The sequence below is a fragment of the Cebus imitator genome, unplaced genomic scaffold (genome assembly GCF_001604975.1).
Source record: "Cebus imitator isolate Cc_AM_T3 unplaced genomic scaffold, Cebus_imitator-1.0 Scaffold177, whole genome shotgun sequence".
Taxonomy (NCBI): Eukaryota; Metazoa; Chordata; class Mammalia; order Primates; family Cebidae; genus Cebus; species Cebus imitator.
The window spans coordinates 543,490-564,153 of record NW_016107492.1 but is presented as its reverse complement, the minus strand read 5'-3'; the positions used below and the strand labels follow the sequence as shown (position 1 = coordinate 564,153).

The following is a 20,664-nucleotide window of genomic DNA, read 5'->3' as shown; positions in this document are numbered from 1 at the left end:
CAATCTCCACCTCCTGGATTCAAACAACTCTAGTGCCTCAGCCTTCCGAGTAGCCGGATTACAGGCATGCACCAGCAGACCTGGTAATTTTTGTATTTTTAGTAGAGATGGGGTTTTGGTATGTTGGCCAGGCTGGTCTCAAACTCCTGGCATCAAGTGATCCACCCACCTCGGCCTTCCAGAGTGCTGGAATTACAGGCGTGAGCCACAGCATCCAGCCCATGTTGTATTATTTATCAACTTAGCCAACAATCAGAAAGTTCCAAGCACAGTTTCCATGACTTTGGGCAAGGATTTTGAAATCTTCCTCTTAACTCCAAGTTGAATTCATTTCTTTTTTCCCTTTTCCTTCTTTCTAATCATTAGGCAGGTAAGTACACTTATTCTTCTGTAACTCTTTTGTAATATTCAAAGAGAAAGGAAAGTTAGAATAGAGAAAGGGTAAAGAGACCAATTTTAAGCTTAAAAACAGAAAAAAATGAAGAGAATCACACTAAAATGACTTGTCTTTTTATGAACAAGAAAGCAAGGGCAGGAGTGAAATCTGAGGATGAGTTGGGACAGAAGCATTGGGAAGGGAGATTACATTAAAAATATGGATGCCCAAGTTCCATCTCTAAAGATAATGACTTGACTGGCCTTCAATGTGACTTGATCTCTGGAAGTTTTCTAAGCTTTCTAGAAAATTCTTAACTTTTTAGTTTTGGGGGTGCATGTGAAGGTTTGTTACACAGGTAAACTCATGTCATTTTTTTTGTACAGATTATTTAATCACCCAGGTATTAAGCCCAGTACCCAACAGTTATCTTTTCTGTTCCTCTCCCTCCTCTCACTCTCCATTCTCAAGTAGACCCAGTGTCTGTTGTTTACTTGTGCTCATAAGTTTTTAATCATTTAGCTCCCACTTATAAGTGGGAACATGCAGTATTTGTTTTTCTGATTCTATGTTAGTTTGCTAAGGATAATAGCCTCTAGCTCCATTCATGTTCCCATGAAAAACATAATCTCATTCTTTTTTATGGCTGTATAATATTCCATGGTGTATATGTATCATATTTTCTTTATCCAATCTGTCACTGATAGCACTTAGGTTGATTTCATGTCTTTGCTGTTATGAATAGTGCTACAATGAAAATTCACATGCATGTTTCTTTATGGTAAAATGACTTCTATTCCTCTGAGTACATACCTAGTAATGGAATTTGCTGGGTTGAATGGTAGTTCTGTCTTTAGGTCTTTGAGGAATTGCCATCCTGCTTTCCACAATGGTTGAACAAATTTACACTCCCAACAACAGTGTATAAGGATTCCATTTTTTCCACAACCTCACCAGCATCTGTTAATTTTTGACTTTTTAGTAATAGCCATTCTGACTTGTGTGAGATGATATCTCATTGTAGTTCTGATTTGTATTTCTCTAATGATAGTGATGTTGAGCTTCTTTCGCATGCTTGTATGCCTTCTTTTGAGAAGTGTCGGTTCATGTCCTTTTGTTGTTTTTCTCTTGTAAATTCGTTTAGGTTCCTTACAGATGCTGAATATTAAACCTTTGTCAGATGCATGATTTGCAAATATTTTCTCCTATTCTGTAGGCTGTTTACTCTGTTGATAGTTTCTTTTGCTGTGCAGAAGCTCGCAAGTTTAATTAGATTCCACTTGTCCATTTTTGCTTTTTTTGTGATTGATTTTGGTGTCTTCGTCATGAAAACTTTGCCCTTTCTTACATCCAGATGGTATTGCCTAAGTTGTCTTCCAGGGTTTTTACAGTTTGGGTTTTACATTTAAGTCTGTAATCCACCTTAAGTTGAATTTTGTATACAGTGTAAGGAAGGGGTCCGCTTCAGTCTTCTGCGTATGGCTAGCCAGTTATCCCAGCACCATTTATTGAATAGGGAGTCTTTTCCCCATTGCTTGTTTTTGTCAGCTTTGTTGAAGATCGTATGGTTGTAGGTTTGTGAGCTTATTTTTGGGCTCTCTACTCTGTTCCACTAGTCTATGTGCCTTGCAAGGCAATTCTTATAGGTTGTCACAGTTGAAAAGCACTGGCTTAGTACATATTAAATATTTAGTATGTAACTGGCATTATTCCAAGTTCTTTAGATGGATAAACTCTTTCAATATCCACAATAACCTCAGGAAGTAGACACTACTGCTACTGAGAGGGGAGACCTTCCTGGACCCCTTTGTGGGACTTGCAACAGGAGTGTGGCTCGCTTACCCAAATCCCTTGTGGGAGGAGGGACATGCAGGCAAGCAGGTACTAAGGCCAGGGCAAGCACTTTTGGCCTCTGTAGCGTCTATGAGTATGTTATAATTAATTCTCTTTTAGCAGCTGCTGTCCATGGATGGCTAAATGTTAACCAGCTCAGTGGAGAGTCAGGGTGACAGCCTTTTATAGCCTGCCCTCTTGGTACTGGGGTCCTTGTCTGGCATCCAGGAATAGTCAGGTCACGTGGATTTGAAGGATAGTGAGTGCGGACTTTTTATTAAGCAATGGAAGTGATTCTCAATGGAAGGACAGCTAGAAAAAAGATGGTGCAGGAAGAAGGTACTCTTTCCCCAAAGCCCTGCTATCTCCATCTGGGCTCCTCTCCTAAGTTGTGCTGTCTGAAGTTAAGCCGCATCTATCCATAGTCTAGACACTCAGTTGCTTCTTCTCTTCTCAACATTCAGCCACTTGTCCCTCTGCCAGCTGAGGTCTGGAGTTTATATGGGCACAGGATAGGTGGGTGGGGCCGACCAAAAAGCAATGTTCTGGCACAAAAATAGAAATGCCTGTTCTCATTTAGGGTTATGGGTCCAGGGTTGAGGGTGGAGCACTCACCAGGGACCCCGCTGTCCTGTCTCCTGTCCGTATCATTATCTACATTTAACAGGGAAACTAAGTGAGGCGATTTTAAAATGCCCATAAAGTTTGACACATTTCCCTTAAAAAGATGGAGCCTAATTTCCCTCCCCTTGAATACAGACCAGATTAATGACTTGCTCCTAAAAAACAGGGCAGAGTGCTTCTATCTGACTACTAGGGCTAAAAGGACAGCTTCCATCTCTCTTGAACTGCTCGCTCTGGGAGAAGCCAGCTACCACGTTAAGATCACATTCAAGCAGCCACCTGAGGAAGCCCACAGAGAAAGGACTTCCAAAATAGAAACAAATCAATGCTGTAATAATAGTTTATATCCCAAAGAAGATCTAATTAACATCCCATTGCAGGCATTTTTTACTATTTTTCACTCAAATATTTATCAAATTCAATAAATTTTTAAAAGCACAGTGTTATGGACTGAATTTTGTCCAAAATTTACAGATTGAAGCCCTAACCCCCAATGTGACCACAGTAGAAGACAGCACCTTTAAGGAGGTAATGAAGGTTAAATGAGGCCACAAGGGTTGGCTCCTAATCAAATGGGGCTGGTGTTCTTATGAGAAAGAGATATCAGAAGTGCTCTAGCACAGACAAAAGGCCACGTGAGGACACAGCAACAAAGTGACCACATCTGCAGGGAAAGAAAAGCCCTCACCAGAAACTACTTCTGCCAGCTCCTTGATCTTGGACTTCCAGCCACCAGAACTGTGAGAAAATAATTTCTGCTGTTTTAGCCACCCAGTCTGCATTATTCTACAATGGTGGCCCTAGCTGATTAATACATGCAGTATAAAATACAAAGGCTAGGTTTTGGAGTCAGGCAGAACCTAACTCTGCACAATCTGCTGCTTGCTCTTTGGCAAGTAACTTATCCTCACTGAGCTGAACTTCACTTTCTTTATCTATGAAATATTTGTAGGAATAGCTGTAACGGAGATAAAAAACACAAGTAAAGCACCTGAGCAAAATCTTGACCCAAACCAGGCACTTAAATTGTGATTAAAGAAATATAAAATTAGCTTATTGTTATCTAATTATATCTACAATATTGTCCGAACATAACTGACGCACAGAATTAAATATATAAACACTGATGAGTCTACAAAGATGACTATGAAATGAACATTTTCAGTCCTAATCCCTCTCATAAGCACTAACCTTCATTTTACTCATCCATTTAAAATGAACTTATTGTCATGGCCCCCAAATAATCTTCCCTTGTTAACTTCCATTACGTTTATTAAACGATCAGTTGTCAAGATGTCATATCAGGATCTCTCCCCTTTCTTAAACAAACAAACAAACAAACTAGATCTCTGAGACAGATATTTAATAAAGTCTCCACCAAGGAATCAACAGATCCTACTATGAAATTAAATAATTCAAACTTAAAGCTGTTGGAACTTTAAATTACTTGAGCCTTAAGAGGAATGAGAATATGTGGTCTGAGTCACGTAGCATGCAGTTGCAATTTCTGCTTCTCTGATTACAGATTAACTTTCCTCCATATTCCTGTACTGTAAATGATTAGGAAAGACCCAAAGGTGCAAGAGATAAGACTCCTCTCAACACCATTACCTCTCCTTACAGAATGTTAAAGCAGTCTTCCTTCGGCTGTAGCAAGCTATAATCAATCACATTGCTATAATGTATTTGTTATGAGCAATGCAAGCTTAGAGGTAACCGGGTCCACACGTGTCTGTGTCTTTCCACAATGCCAGGCTTTTATTCATGCTATTCCAATCACAAAAGCCATGAGCTACATGTAATTCCCCAAGAAGGCAATTTTCCTTAGTACTTCCTGTTCACTTGGTAGTCAGAGTTGTGGGGACACAGGCTCAAGCCATTCCACAACTCAGTCAATATTGCAAACCATACTTTAGCAATATATAAATAGTATATGTTATATAATATACTTTAGCAATATATAAATAGTGTACGTTAAACGTTCGGCAACAAAGTAACATTTAACATCAGGAGGAAGAACAGATAGGAGAAAGGGTTGACAAACCAGTCTGGGGAGAGTAAAGAAGACCAAAGGAGTCCTAGTCAGGGTCAAGTGGTCCATGGGTTTTGCAGGGAAGAGTCTTTGAGGTGGCAGAACCTTCGGCAACAGATGCCAAGCTCTTAATCATGAGCGACTACAAGATGATGTCAGTTAAGACAGCCATTTTGAGCTGCTGAAGACCTAATCTTTTATAGGCAGTGTTCTCTGGTGATAACTGGTAGGAGCTGCTGCTGCTTTGTGTCTGTGTCTGGTTGGACTCTATTTTTATTTTTGTTTATTAAGCAAAACATTGTATCCTTGTTGGCAATGTATCCTGTGAAATATAAAATGGAGTCTTTTTCTATGATGGCAATAGTTATGTCAGGGGTGCTCCATATAGTATATCCTAACCTTGTATGAAAAATTTTGTAACCCTGCCAAACTACTCTGTCTTTGTCTATATAAGTAAAACCTTAACTTCTCTACTTTGAAGCTCTGCCCCCATTCCTTTGGAGTCTGTGTTCCTGAATGACTATTCTCAAGCTTTGTACTGAATAAACTCTAAACTTAATCATAATTTCTGAATCTCATCATTTAAGGCTGACACTACCAAGCGTAACAGACAGCAAAGCCTTTGGGCTAAGTCCCTAATTCACCTGGAGGTAGGAAAGGAGCATTAGGCAGCCACAGAAAGTTCCTAGAAAGTTGAAGACTGTTTCTTCCTTTCAGGACAAAAGATCAAGTGTGAGGAGCTGAAGCATTTTAAAATGTAAAGGTGCTACATTGGGTACAGATAGAAAAGACGACTTGAATAACTGAAGACAAAGGAATAATAGTTGCCTCTGGCCTTATCTAAGCACAAAATTTGCAGGGAGCTCTCCCTGGTACTACTACAACCTCACCCCACAACTTTCTTCCTGATTATTAGTATGTATTTACAATCGTCTGATAAACTGGCTCTCTGCTGTCATGTGGCTCTGCAGACCTCATCAAAGGTATGAACATCAGGGTCGGGCCACTTGACTTTGTCAAGTCATCTCAACTCAAAAACTCAAAATTTGACTCTTTTCTTACCCTCATTTTTTCTTTTGTTTGAGATGGAGTCTCACTCTGTTGCCCAGGCTGGAGTGCAGTGGTGCGATCTCGGCTGACTGCAACCTCTGCCTTCCGGGTTCAAGATACTCTCCTGCCTCAACCAACTGAGTAGCTAAGATTACAGGTACCCGCCCCCATGCCCAGCTAATTTTTATATTTTTAATAGAGACAGGGTTTCCCCATGTTGGCCAGGCTGGCCTCAAAGTCCCAACCTCAAGTGATCCGCCCATCTTGGCCTCCCAAAATGATGGGATTACAGGTGTAATCCCACCACCATGCCTGGCCATCTTCATTATCTTAATAGTCGCCAGCTATGATGTCCTGTTAATGTTTTCTGTCTGTCTCTGGTAGCCTTTCTTTAAAATCTCAGGATGAGTTTCTGTCTGGCAATGATGAGAAAGAAAATTTTGGCAATGGATAGTCGTGATGGTTGCACAACACTGAGAGTGTATTGGATGCCACTGATTTGTACTTGAAAATGGTTAAAATGGTAAATGTTATGTATATATTTACAACAATTTTAAAAATTTCAATTGTCAACTATTTATCTGATACAGATGGCTATAGGACCATGACCTAGATTTCTGTTAGTCTTTTAGATGTTCTCCCTGCATTCAGCATCTTCCCATCTCACCATCTTACACAGCACTGCCTAACATACTGCTTCTATTATGTGAGATCTTTCTTAAACATTATTTATAGATAAACATTAATTTCTTAACACTAATATTCAAGACCCTATACCACCTAACCTCAACTTACTTTTTCAGTCATATCTTTTGCTAATCTCTTCTAGCTACAGATAGCTCTGTCAGATAATTCTGTCTTAACATTGTTTTTGCTCACTTAAAAGATTTTCTTCTCCAATCTTATTTTTCCCACAAAAATGTTTTCTGACCACCATAATCCAGGCTGGTTTTCTTCTCTCCTTGTTAGTTACCACTCACTAGATGTTTTTATTGTTCATTTAAAGCACTATTGTAGAATATATACAGCATATCTTCTACTTCCTCAATTAAATCAAACACTCCTTGAAATTAAGATGTTTAATTTTTTATTTCTTTGTATTATCCAGTATCTATTTACAAGTTACTAAAAAATACTGATGGACTGATCTAATTCCAAGTCATCGAATAACAATAAAAATACTCAATTATGATCTAAAACTACTCACATTTATATTAGAGAAGAATTTTCCATCAGAAACACTCAATTAAAAATATTTCTAGTTAATCAAATGAATCCTATTCTGCAATCCTTTTATGGCTTACAATTCACACCTATTTCCAAAACACACGAGATCACAAAAATAAAAAGTACATACACTACTGCCCTATCAGTATGAGGATAAAAGACCCAAAGGCATAGAATATGCCAAGCTGAGATAATCACAGTAGAAACCTCGATTAAGGAAGATGAATTGCTGCAGTCAGAGAGAAGCCTAACATGGCAATCAGAAAGGATGATTCCTGAAGGCCCCTTAGAGTGTGTCTCTTAAATATGAGTCATCTAAACCTCTAAGAGGGGTTGTCAGGCCTCTGAAAGAAGCAAAAGGTTCTCGAGATAGAATTCTTTGATAAAAATCTGACATGTAAGTATACTGATTTGTTGACTAAAACCCGTATGATCTCAGAGCTTCAGAAACCAGATACATCCAAAGTGGATAATTTGTTATAGAAATGAATGAATTTAAACAGTTTTCTCCCATTGATGGCCATTGTTTATCTACAAGATGTTAAGTGTCAGGGATGCTTACAGATATCCAGGCTGTCCTCACTGGCAGTTTGGTTTAGCCTAAATGTCTGAAAAAATACTTAGGACTCCAGAACTCCATCCTATAAAGCATGGAAAAGAGTGCTTTGGTCTGAAAAATTTTAAGCAAATTCAACTATGAAATCGCTTGCTCCTTACACAGGATATATTTCAAAGGCCTACAACAACATTAAAAAAAAAGAAATCTAGCATTGAGTTGTTATAGAATATCAAGAAAACTATTTAATCTGTTATTATGAGGATGGATTTATGAAAGCAGGGTAGTCATCCCTGAGAAAATTATGTCAAAACAACTTTGTTATATATTAATGTACAACTTTGTTATATATTAATGTACAGTAGAAGCAACTTTGTTATATATTAATGTACAGTAGAAAGAGATGACAATACTGTAAATAGCAAGCATAACATCTGCCTTTAATGGGCATTAAAAGCAAAACCCATTCAACTATCTGTAAAGAGCTTGACCACCCCTGGCTTCAGGGTGCCCAGTTGCAGCGTCCACCCTGTACTAACTATGAGAGTACCTCAGATAGGATAAACCATCAAGAAACACAGTAATCCTTTCTATCTTTCATCTAAAATATGAAAGAAGGAAGTTTATTTTACAGAGACAATAATGTGTGTGCATATATATATATATATATATATATATATGTAAAACACAGCAACTCTTTTTAACTATCTTCTATCTGAATTATGAAAGAAGGAAGTTTATTTTATAGAGGCTATATGGTTGAACACCTAATGCATACATTATTCCCTCTACTTGGCAGCTTACATACTAGTAGTTGCTCAATTTAATCATATGCTGCATAATGATGTTTTGGTCACTGAGGGACTGCATATATGACTATGATCCTATAACAATATAATGGAGCTGAAAAATTCCTATTGCCCAGTGACATCATAGCCATCGTAACATCCTACTGCAACATATTACTTTCGTGTTTGTGGTGATGCAGGTGTAAACAAACCTACTGGCTTCCAGTTCTATAAAAGTATGGTATACACAATTACGTTCAGTACCTAATACTTGATAACAATAATAAACGACTATGTTACTGGTTTATGTAGTTACTATACAGCAGGTATAATGTCATTTCATTCAAAGTCATTTTGTTCTAAGGCTGATGAGAAAAAAAAAAAAAATGAATTCCCAGCCAGAGCCATTGTCTGTGTGGAGTTTTGCCCTCACCCCAGGTCTGCATGAGTTTTCTCTGGGTACTCAGGTTTCCTCCCCCACCCCAAAGATGGGCATGATTGGTTAATCAGCATATCTAAATGGTCCCGGTCTGAGTGAGTGTAGGCATGGGGTTGAGTTTACCCTGTGGTGCAGTAGTGTCTGTCCAGGGTCAATTCCCCCCTTGCGCCTGAGCTGCTGGGATAGGTTCCAGCCACTCACGATGCTAAAATGAAAAACGCAGGTTAGAAAATGAATGAATGAATAAATGAATACATGACTGTAAAATAAAAATTCATAAAGTAGACAATAATGCTACAAATGCATGACAATAAACAATGCAGTAGGAACGCACTCAGTGAGCCTGCCGTATTTGTCACTGATTTTGAACTAAGTAGTGGAAAGGCGTGATGCTGACAATATTTACTTCGCAAACACCTATTCCTTGATTTAACCCAGCACCACTGTGATAGCCATCACTCACTAATTTACCAGAAACTAAGAAAATAATTCTTATTTTTAAATAACATTTCTGAAATATATGTGTACCTCACATTTATTTCAATGTTTAATATCAGAAGTGTTCTGGGTCTTCAATTAGAAGTTTGGTGATGTTTTTGTGACCAGAAACAGGCCATCAGAACTCAACTTTTGTTTGTATCAATCTACCTGTGGTAAAACTTGTTTCCCAATATATCATTTCACTTAGACTTGCAGTTTCTAAGAAACTATCAACAACATTAAGTGAAAACTTACTGTACTATACATTTTATTGTTATTTTAGAGTGTACTCATTCTATTTATATATATACATATATATATAAATAAAGTGTATTTTAGAGTATACTCATTCTATTTACATATATGAATTTTATATACATAAAGTTAACTGTAACACAGACTCAGATATACATATACACACACACATATATGTCAACTGTAACACAGACTCAGATACACACACACACAAACACACACACACACACACACACACACATATATGTCAACTGTAACACAGACTCAGGCAGGTGCTACAGGAGGTATTCCCTAAGAAGACATTGCTGTCATAGAAGATGGCAGTTCCATGAGTGTTACTGTCCCTGAAGACTTTACATTGGAAAAAGATATGGAGGTGGAAGATGGTAATATTGATTCTGACTCTGTAGGCCTAGACTCACATCTGTGCTTGTGTCTTAGCTTAAAAAAAATTTACGAAGTAAAAAAAGAAAAATGAAAAATTTAAAAATAGAAAAATATTAAAATTATACAAAGAAAAAATTTTTTTGCAGAGCTAGGCAAGGTGTTTGTTTTTAAGCTAAGTATTAATTTAAAAGAATCAGGTTTTTAAAAGTTAAAAAGCTATAAAGTAAAAAAGATTAAGCTAAGGTCAGTTTACTACTGAAGAGAGAACAATTTTTAAAATAAATTTAGTTTAGCTTAAGTGTCCAAGATTTACAAAGACTACAGTGGTGTAGTAATCTCCTAGGCCTTCACATTTACTCACCACTCACTCACTGACTCACCCAGAGCAACTTCCAGTCCTGCAAGCTCCATTCATGGTAAATGGCCTATACAGGTGTACCATTTAAAAAAATTTTTATACTATATTTTTACGGTACGTTTTCTGTTTCCTTTTTGTTTTTACTTATTTTGAGATAGAATTTCACTCTGTCACTCAGGCTGTAGTGCAGTGGCACAATTATGGCTCACTGCAGCCTCGACTTTCTAGGTTCAAGTGATCCTCCCACCTCAGCCTCCTCAGTAGCTGGGACTACAGGTTCATGCCACCATGCCTGGCTAGTTTTTTAAATCTTTTTGGAGAGATGAGGTTTTGCCATGTTGCCCAGGCTAGTCACAAACTCCTGGGCTCAAGGAATGTGCCAGCCTCAGCTTCCAAAAGTGCTGGTTTACAGACATGAGCCACAGGCCAGGTCTACTATACCTTTTCTATTTTTAGATATGTTTAGATACACAAGTGTTTTCCACTGTGTTACAACTGCCTGTAGTATTCAGTACAGTAACATGCTGTATAGGCTTGTAGCCTAGAAGCAATAGGTTATGACATATAGCCTCGGTGTGTAGTAGGCTATACAACTGAGGCTTGTGTAAGTATACTCTATGATATTCACACGACAATGAAATCACCTAATAACATATTTTTCAGAACATATTTCTATCATTGATGCTTAATTGTAGTACTTTTTTTACTGAATGTCTCAAATCTAACCAGAGATTTTAAGGGAATGGAAGAATAATACTAATATTGCAAAAATTTAACCTCTCTGCCCATTCAAAATTTGTTATCTGTGCATAATCTCACATAACGAGAAGGCTGACTATATGATGAGTCTTGCTTTTAGAATGACACTGCTTGGTTTTATGACGCCTATCAACTTTTTGGTCACTGAGGAACCATGTCATAAAGAATACAACTCACAAAGACCTAAATAACAAAAATATTTCTATAAATAGTAATAAATATAATAAAACAGTACATTCTACTATCAAACAAAAACTGTTCTGGAAATGTGATAAAACCTTTGAAATTTATAGGATTTTTGACTACTAAGAATATTTAATAAGACAGAATACTATATAATAATATTAAGAATACTAAAGATATTTGACCAGTAAATATTTTGCATTAAGCACAAAATATTTATCTTCAACTAGCTCCTGTAGACATTATTTTATAATTTTCCAAACTTTATCTCAAAACTTCTCATTCCTACGAACAAAATATTCCTTGTAAAAAGGATTTAATGCCTCCCAATAGGAGGAATAGTTAACTTTAGGAAGGAATGGTTACCTTCACATATATCGTGAACAAATTCATACAGTTTTCAATGAACAAGCCTCAAACATATGTCACTTACTGACATACAAAGCCTCAAGCACTGTTGATGACCAGAACAAACTGTTCTGCAAATCTGCTTTCATGTTTTATCACTATTTTCAATAGAATATGATATTTAATAATTCAGTAATTTCATGCCTTTTCAAAAAATAAAATCTTTTTTTCCTTCAAAAATGAAGTAGCCAAGATTACAAAAAATAATAGGTTTAAGATGGGTAAAACTTCTGGGATTTTTCCTGTTGCATCACTGTTAAGGACTGAATTGTTCCCTCCAAAATTCACAGGTTGAAGCTCTAACCTCCATACCTCACAGTGTGATTGTATTTGGGGCCTTTAAAGAGGTAGTTAAGGTTAAATGAGATTATAACAGCGGTTCCTAATCCAATAGAACTAGTGTCCTTATAAGAAGAGGGAGAGACATCAGGAGAGTGCATGCAGAGGAAAGGCCACGTGCAGACACAGTGAGAAGGCCGCCATCTGCGCATGGAAGACAGAGGCCTTGGGAGAAACCAACACTGCTGGCACCTCGATCTTGGACTTGCAGCCTCCAGGGCTGTGAGAAATAAATTTCTCTTGTTTAGGCTTGTAACATCCAGTCTGTGGTATTTTTCAGGTCAGACCCAGCAAATTAATACAATTTGGGGTTGAGGTCTCAAAGATAAAAATAAAGGTTGTGATGGGCCCACCCATTCTAAGCAAAGATGCTAGATGAGCTACATAGAACTTGTAAGGTGAGACCAAATCCAGGTCTGGAGGCCTTGGGCCATCAACCAGCCACAAAAAATATTTAAGCAGAAAATTCAACATTAAAATTTGAAGTTAAAAATTAGAGAGTGAGGATTTCTTCAAAGGGAGAGAGCTGTTAGAGAAATATAATGCATCTCCTGACTTTCCCAAGCCAAGTGAGGGGGCATCAGATAAACACTTGAGGAGTTTCAGGAGTCTAGAACTCCTGAAAGAGTCTAATGCAGACAGGCTGGCTATGGGTGCCCTGGACAGCAGCATGGGAAGGCAGAGGGCTCTGCCTTGCGACTGACCTCCATTTCAAGAATGGGGCAAAGATGTGTTTCCTGAGGACCACACGGGTACTCTGAAGAAAGAAGTAAGACATGAGTAATCTTCCAAAAGGATTGCCTGGAGGTCACCACGGGAGGCCAGGTGCTGCAGAGAAGTGAGAAAAGGCCAGGCCAGGAGGCACTGCTGATATGAGGGCTTGGGGGAGCTTCAGATGGGTCTCCCTCCCTAGGGGACGGCAAATGGAGGTGGTTAGTGTCATCTGCTGATACAACCTCACTACTTTTAGCTAATATTTCACAATGGTCTTTCATGGGGTAAAATATTTCTGGTACCTTCTTACTTGTCCTATCTGGCCTTCTTACTTATTCTATTTTCTAGCATACTACATGTGAATAGTTACATCACTGCTGTAAAACAATGTGGCTTTAGGTAACATCCTTAATCTGGCAACTAACACTTTTGTGAAAATGCATTTTCTCCTTTCTTCTCTAATTTGGGAAAAATAATAAAAGAAATGGCTTTCAAGGGTAAATCATTTTTCTTACAGCATTTAGGAGGGAGAACTCTATAATGACTATGCTTATAATTATTACACTTAAAAAGCGGGTTCCTGGCCAGGTGTGGTGGCTCACGCCTGTAATCCCAGCACTTTGGGAGTCTGAGGCAAGCAGATCACCTGAAGTCAGGTGTTCCAGACCAGCCTGGCCAACACGGTGAAACGCCGTCTCTACTAAAAATACAAAAATTAGCCAAGTGTGGTGGCAGGTGCCTGTAATCCCAGCTAGTTGGGAGGCTGAAGCAAGAGAATTCATTGAACCTGGGAGGTGGAGGTTGCAGTGAGCCAAGATCACTCCACTGCACTCCAGCCTGGGTGACAAGACTGAAACACCGACTTGGGGCTGGGGGAGGGGAGGACTGCTGGCAAGATGGCCGAATAGGAACAGCACTAGTGTGCAGCTTCCAGCAAGATCCACGCAGAAGGCAGGTGATTTCCACATTTCCAACTGAGGTCCCTGGTTCAGCTCATTGGGACTGGTTGGACAGTGGGTACAGCCAAAGGAGGGTGAGGCAAGCAGGGTGGAGGGACTGCCTCACCAGGGAAGCGCAAGGGGCCAGGGAACTCCCCCACCTAACGGAGGGAAGCCATCAAGGACTATTTCCTGCACTCCAGCCCAGATGCTGTGCTTTTCCCACAGTCTTCACAACCCGTAGACCAGGGGATTCCCTCTGGTACCTACACAACCACTAGGGCCCTGGGTTTCCAGCACAAAACTGGGTGGCTGTTTGAGCAGAAACTGAGCTAGCCACAGCAGTTTTTTTTCCCTACCCCAGTGGCACCTGGAATGCCAGCAAGAAAGAACAGTTTACTCCCTTGGAAGTAGGCTGAGGCCAGGGAGCCAAGTGGTCTGGCTCGTCAGGTCATACCTCACAGAACCCAACAAGCTAAGATCCACTGGCTTGAAATTCTCGCAGCCAGCACAGCAGTCTGAGCTCCACCTGGGTCATTCAATCTCAGTGCAGGGAGGGGCATCCGCCATTACTGAGGCTCAAGTAAGTGGTTTCAACCCCAGAGTGTATGCAAAGCTGCAGGGAAATCTGAACTGGGCGGAGCCCAACACAGCTTAGCAGCTGCAGACACTGTCTCACTAGATATCCTTATTGCACAGAGCATCTCTGAAAAAAGTCAGCAGCCCATCAGGGACTTATAAATAAAGCCCCCACCTTCCTGGGACAGAACACCTGGAAAAAGGTGCAGTAGTGGGTAAAGCTTCGGCAGATCTAAACGTTCCTGTCTGGCAGGTCTGAAGAGAGCAGAGGATTTCACAACACAGCCTTCGAGCTCTGTTAAAAGACAGATTGCCTCCTCAAATGACTCTCTGAACCCCATGCACCCTGACTAAGAGACACCTCCCGGGAGGCACTGACAGACATCTCATACAGGAGAGCTCTGGCTGGCATCTGGTGGGTACCCTTCTGGGATGAAGCTACCAGAGCAAGGAACAGGCAGCAATCTTTGCTGTTCTGCAGTCTCCACTGGTGATTCCAAGGAAAACACAGACTGGAGTGGACCTCCAGCAAACTCCAGCAGACCTGCGGCAGAGAGGTCTGACTGTTGGAAGGAAAACTAACAAAACACAAAAAAATAGCTTCAACATCAACAAAAAGAACTTCTACTCAGAGAGACCCCATTGAAAGATCACCAACCTCAAAAACCAAAGGAAGACAAATCCACGAAGATGGTAAGAAACCAGCACAAAAAGGCTGAAAACTCCAAAAGCTAGAACACCTCTTCTCCTTTAAGGGGTCACAGCTCCTCACCAGCAAGGGAACGAAACTGGATGGGGAATGAGTTTGATGAATTGACAGAAGGAGGCTTCAGAAGGTGGGTAATAACAAACTTCTCTGAGCTAAAGGAACATGTTCTAACCCAATGCAAGAAAGCTAAGAACCTTGAAAAAACATTAGACAAAATACTAACCAGAATAACCAGTTTAGAGAAGGGCATAAATGACCTGATGGAGCGGAAAAACACAACACAAAAACTTCGTGAAGCATACACAAGTTTCAATAGTCAAACTGATCAAATGGAAGAAAGAATATCAGAGACTGAAGATCAGCTCAGTAAAATAAAGTGAGAAGATCAGAGAAAAAAAGAGTGAAAAGAAATGAACAAGGCCTTTAAGAAATGGGGGATTATGTGAAAAGACCAAATCTACGTTTGATTGGTGTACCTGAAAGTAACAGGGAAAACAAACGCAAGCTGGAAAACACTCTTCAGGATATTATACATGAGAGCTTTCCCAACCTAGCAAGGCAGGACAACATTCAAATTCAGGAAAAACAGAGAACACCACAAAGATACTACTTGAGAAGAGCAACCCCAAGACACATAATGCTCAGATTCCCCAAAGTTGAAATGAAGGAAAAAAAGCTAAGGGCATCCAGAAAGAAAAGTCATGTTACCCACAAAGGGAAGCCCATTAGACTCACAGTGGATCTCAGCAGAAACCCTATGAGCCAGAAGAGAGTGGGGGCCAACAGTAAACCTTCTTAAAGAAAAGAATTTTCAACCCAGAATTTCATATCCAGCCAAACTAAGCTTCATAAAAGCAAAGGAGAAATAAAATCCTTTATGGACAGTAAATGTTGAAAGGTTTTGTCACCACCAGGTCTGCTCTACAAGAGCTCCTGAAGAAAGCACTAAACATGGAAAGGAACAAATGGTACCAGCTACGGCAAAAACATACCAAATTGTAAAGACCATTGACACTATGAAGAAACCGCATCAACTAACGGGCAAAACAATCAGCTAGAATCACAATGGCAGGATCAAATTTACATATAACAATATTAACCTTAAATATAAATGGGCTATTTGCTCCAATTAAAAGACAAGAACTGGCAAATTGGATAACGAGTCAAGACCCATCAGTGTGCTGTATTCAGGAGACCCATCTCACATGCAAAGACACAAGAAGGCTCAAAATAAAGGGATGGAGGAAGATTTTTCAAGCAAATGGAAAGTGAAAAAAAGCAAGGGTTGCAAACCTAGTCTCTAATAAAACAGACTTTAAACCATCGGAGATCAAAAGGGACACAGAAGGGAATTACATAATGGTAAAGGGATCAATGCAACAAGAAGAGTTAACTATCCTAAATATATATGTACCAAATGCAGGAGTACCCAGATTCATAGAGTAAGTATTTAGAGACCTACAAAGAGACTTAGAATCCCACACAGTAATAGTGCAAGACTTTAACACTGCACTGTCAATATTAGACAGAACAACAAAATAGAAAATTAACAGGGATATCCAGGACTTGAACTCAGCTCTGGACTAAGTGGACCTAATAGACATCTACAGAACTATCCACCCCAAATCAACAGACTATATACATTCTTCTCAGCACCACATTGCACCTATTCCAAAATTGGCCACATAATTCTAAGTAAAACACTCCTCAGCAAATGCAAAAGAACAGAAATTATAACAAACAGTCTCTTAGGCCACAGTGCAATCAAATTGGAATTCAGAATTAAGAAACTCACTCAAAACCACATGACTACATGGAAACTGAACAACCTGCTCCTAAATGACTACTGGATAAATAACGAAATATAGGCAGAAATAAAGATGTCTTTGTTCCAATGAGAACAAAGACACAATGTACCAGAATCTCTGGGACATATTTAAAGCAGTGTGTATATGGAAATGTATAGCACTAAATGCCCAACAGAGAAAGCAGGGAAGATCTAAAATTTCCATCCCAATGTCTCAATTAAAAGAACCAGAGAAGCAAGAATAAACAAATTCAAAAGGCAGCAGAAGACAAGAAGTAATTAAGATCGGAGCAGAACTGAAGGAGACAGTGACACAAAAAAACCCTTCAAAAAAAAAAATCAATGAATCCAGAAGCTGTGTTTTTGAAAAGATCAATAAAATACACCATTAGCCAGACTAATAAAGAAAAGAGAGAGAAGAAACAAATAGATGCAATAAAAAATGATAAAGGCGATATCACCACTGATCCCATAGAAATACAAACTACCATCAGAGATTACTACAAACAACTCTATGCAAATAAAACAGGAAACCTAGAAGAAATGGATAAATTCCTGAACACTTACACCCTCCCAAGACTAAACCAGGAAGAATGTGAGTTCCTGAATAGACCAATAACAAGGTCTGAAATTGAGGCAGCAATTAATAGCCTACCAACCAAAAAAAGTCCAGGACCAGACAGGTTCACAGATGAATTCTACCAGAGATACAAAGAGAAGCTGGTATAATTTCTTCTGAAACTATTCCAAACAACAATTCCAGAAAAAGAGGGAATCGTCCCTAACTCATTTTATGATACCAAAATCATACTGATACCAAAACCTGGAAGAGACACAGCTAAAAAAGAAAATTTCAGGCCAATATCCCTGATGAATATCAACGTGAAAATCCTCAATAAAATACTGGTAAACCAAATCCAAGAGCACATCAAGAAGCTTCTCCATCATGATCAACTCAGCTTCATCTCTGCAATGCAAGACTGGTTCAACATATGCAAATCAATAAACATAATTCGTCACATAAACAGTACCAAAGACAAAAATTACATGATTATCTCAACAGATGCAAAGAAAGCCTTTGAAAAAATTCAACAGCCCTTCATGTTTAAAATTTTAAATCAACTAGGTATTAGTGGAATGTATCTCAAAATAATAAGAGCTATTTATGACAAACACACAGCCAATATCATATTGAATGGGCAAAAACTGGAAGCATTCCCTTTGAAAACTGGCAGTGGTGAGACAAGGATGCCCTCTCTCACCACTCCTATTCAACATAGTATTGGAAGTTCCAGCCAGGGCAATCAGGCACGAGAAAGAAACAAAGGTTTTCAAATAGGTAAAGAGGAAGTCAAATTGTCTTTATTTTCAGGTGACAGGATCGTATATTTTGAAGACCCCATCTTCTCAGCTCAAAATCTCCTTAAGCTGATAAGCAATTTCAGCAAAGTCTCAGGATACAAAATCAATGCGCAAAAACCACAAGCATTCCTATACACCAATAACAGATAAACAGAGAGCTAAATCATTAGTGAACTCCCATTCACAATTTCTACACAGAGACTGAAATACCTAGGAATACAACTTACAAGGGATGTGAAGGACCTCTTCAAGAAGAACTATAAACCACTGCTCAAGGAAATAAGAGATGACACAAACAAATGGAAAAACATTCTATGCTTGTGGTTAGGAAGAATCAATATCATGAAAATGGCCATACTGCCCAAAGTAATCTATAGATTCAGTGCTATCCCAATCAAATTATCATTGACTTTCTTCACAGAATTAGAAAAAAACCACCTTAAATTTCATATGGAACCAAAAAAGGGCTGGCATAGCCAACACAACTCTAAGGAAAAAAAAACAAAGCTGGAGGCATCATGCTACCTGACTTCAAACTATACTACAAGGCTACAGTAATCAAAACAGCATGGTACTGGTACCAAAGCAGATATATAGACTAACAGAACAGAACAGAGGCCTCAGAAAGAATGCCACACATCTACAACCATCTGATCTTTGACAAATCTGACTAAAACAAGCAATGGGGAAAGGATTCCCTAGTTAATAAATGGTGTTGGGAAAACTGGCTAGCCATATGCAGAAAGCAGAAACTGGATCCCTTCTTTACACTTTATACAAAAATTAACTAAAAATGGATTAAAGATTTAAACATAGGACCTAAAACCAAAAAACCCTAGAAGAAAACTGGGGCAATACCATTCAGGACATAGGCATGGGCAAAGACTTCATGACTAAAACACCAAAAGCAATGGCAGAAAAGCCAAAATAGACAAATGGGATCTAATTAAACTAAAGAGCTTCTGTACAGCAAAAGAAACTATCATCAGAGTGAACATGCAACCTACAGAATGGGCGACAATTTTTTCCGTCTACCCATCTGACAAAGGGCTAATATCCAGAATCTACAAAGAACTTAAACAAATTTACAAGAAAATAAAAACCCCATCAAAAAGTGGGCAAAGGATATGAACAGTCACTTCTTAAAAGGAGACATTTCTGCAGCCAACAAGCATAGGAAAAAAGCTCACCATCACTGGCCATTAGAGAAATGCAAATTAGAAGCACATTGGGATACCATCTCACACCAGTCAGAATGGCAATCATTAAAAAGTCAGGAGACAACAGATGCTGGAGAGGAAGTGGAGAACAGGAATGCTTTTACACTGCTGGTGGGGGTGTAAATTAGTTCAACCATTGTGGAAGACAGTGTGGCAATTCTTCAAGGATCTAGAACTAGAAATACCATTTGACCCAGCAATCCCATTACTGCATATATACACAAAGAATTATAAATTGTTCTGTTATAAAGACACATGCACGATATGTTTATTGCAGCACTGTTTACAATAGCAAAGACTTAGAACTAACCCAAATGCCCATCAATGATAGACTGGATAAAGAAAATGTGGCATATATACACCATGGAATACTATGCAGCCATCAAAAAGGATGAGTTCATGTCCTTTTCAGGGACATGGATGAAGCTGGAAACCATCATTATCAGCAAACTAACACAAGAACAGAAGACTAAACAGCAAATGTTCTCACTCATAAGTGGGAGCTGAACAACGAGAACACATGGACACAGGGAGGGGAACATCACACACAGGGGAAAAAGTGTGTCAGGGGGTGGGAGGATAAAGGAGGGACAGCATTAGTAGAAATACCTAACTTAGGTGACAGGGTGACGGATGCAGCCAATCACCATGGCATGTGTATAGGTTTGTAATACACCTGCATGTTCTGCACATGTACCCCAGAACTTAAAGTACAATTTAAAAAAAAAGGCGAGTTGTTTCATATGAAATTCACTTAATACTACAATCAAAAATCAATATTTACCTAAAAAAATGAACACAATTATTTTAGGACTCAATCTTGCTTATGAGAAAAAGGTGATTATACCAAGGAGCTTTCAGCCTCAAAGTTCACTAACCAACCACAATTTAATGAATATTTCCTTTATTGTTCTCTAATGTTTTCTAAATTATACTTGGTCTCACTCCTTCTATGGCAGTCATTAATCAGAAAAAGATGTCTTTGACCCAAAAGCATCAGGGCTTTTCAATACTATGTTACTGACGCATTCACGTTAATGGTATCAGAAATGTCATGCAATAATGGTATTTCATAATCAGTCTAGTATGATTTTACACAGGAGATGAGGGCCTAGAGTAACACAGCATGGTGCTTATGGAAAGACTGCAAGTATTTAAAAGCTTATTTTAATTTTTAAATATTTAAAAGCTTACTGTTTACTAAAAACTGGAGTTTTTTCTGCCTTTTTTTTTTTTTTTTT

General features: G+C 38.8%; 1 protein-coding gene across 5 annotated transcripts in view; it reads right to left on the bottom strand.

Annotated features, from left to right (window-relative positions):
- FAM13A (family with sequence similarity 13 member A) overlaps positions 1–20,664 on the bottom strand; it is a 390,503-nt gene that overhangs the window by 274,908 nt on the left and 94,931 nt on the right. The gene's annotated exons all lie outside the window — the stretch shown is intronic.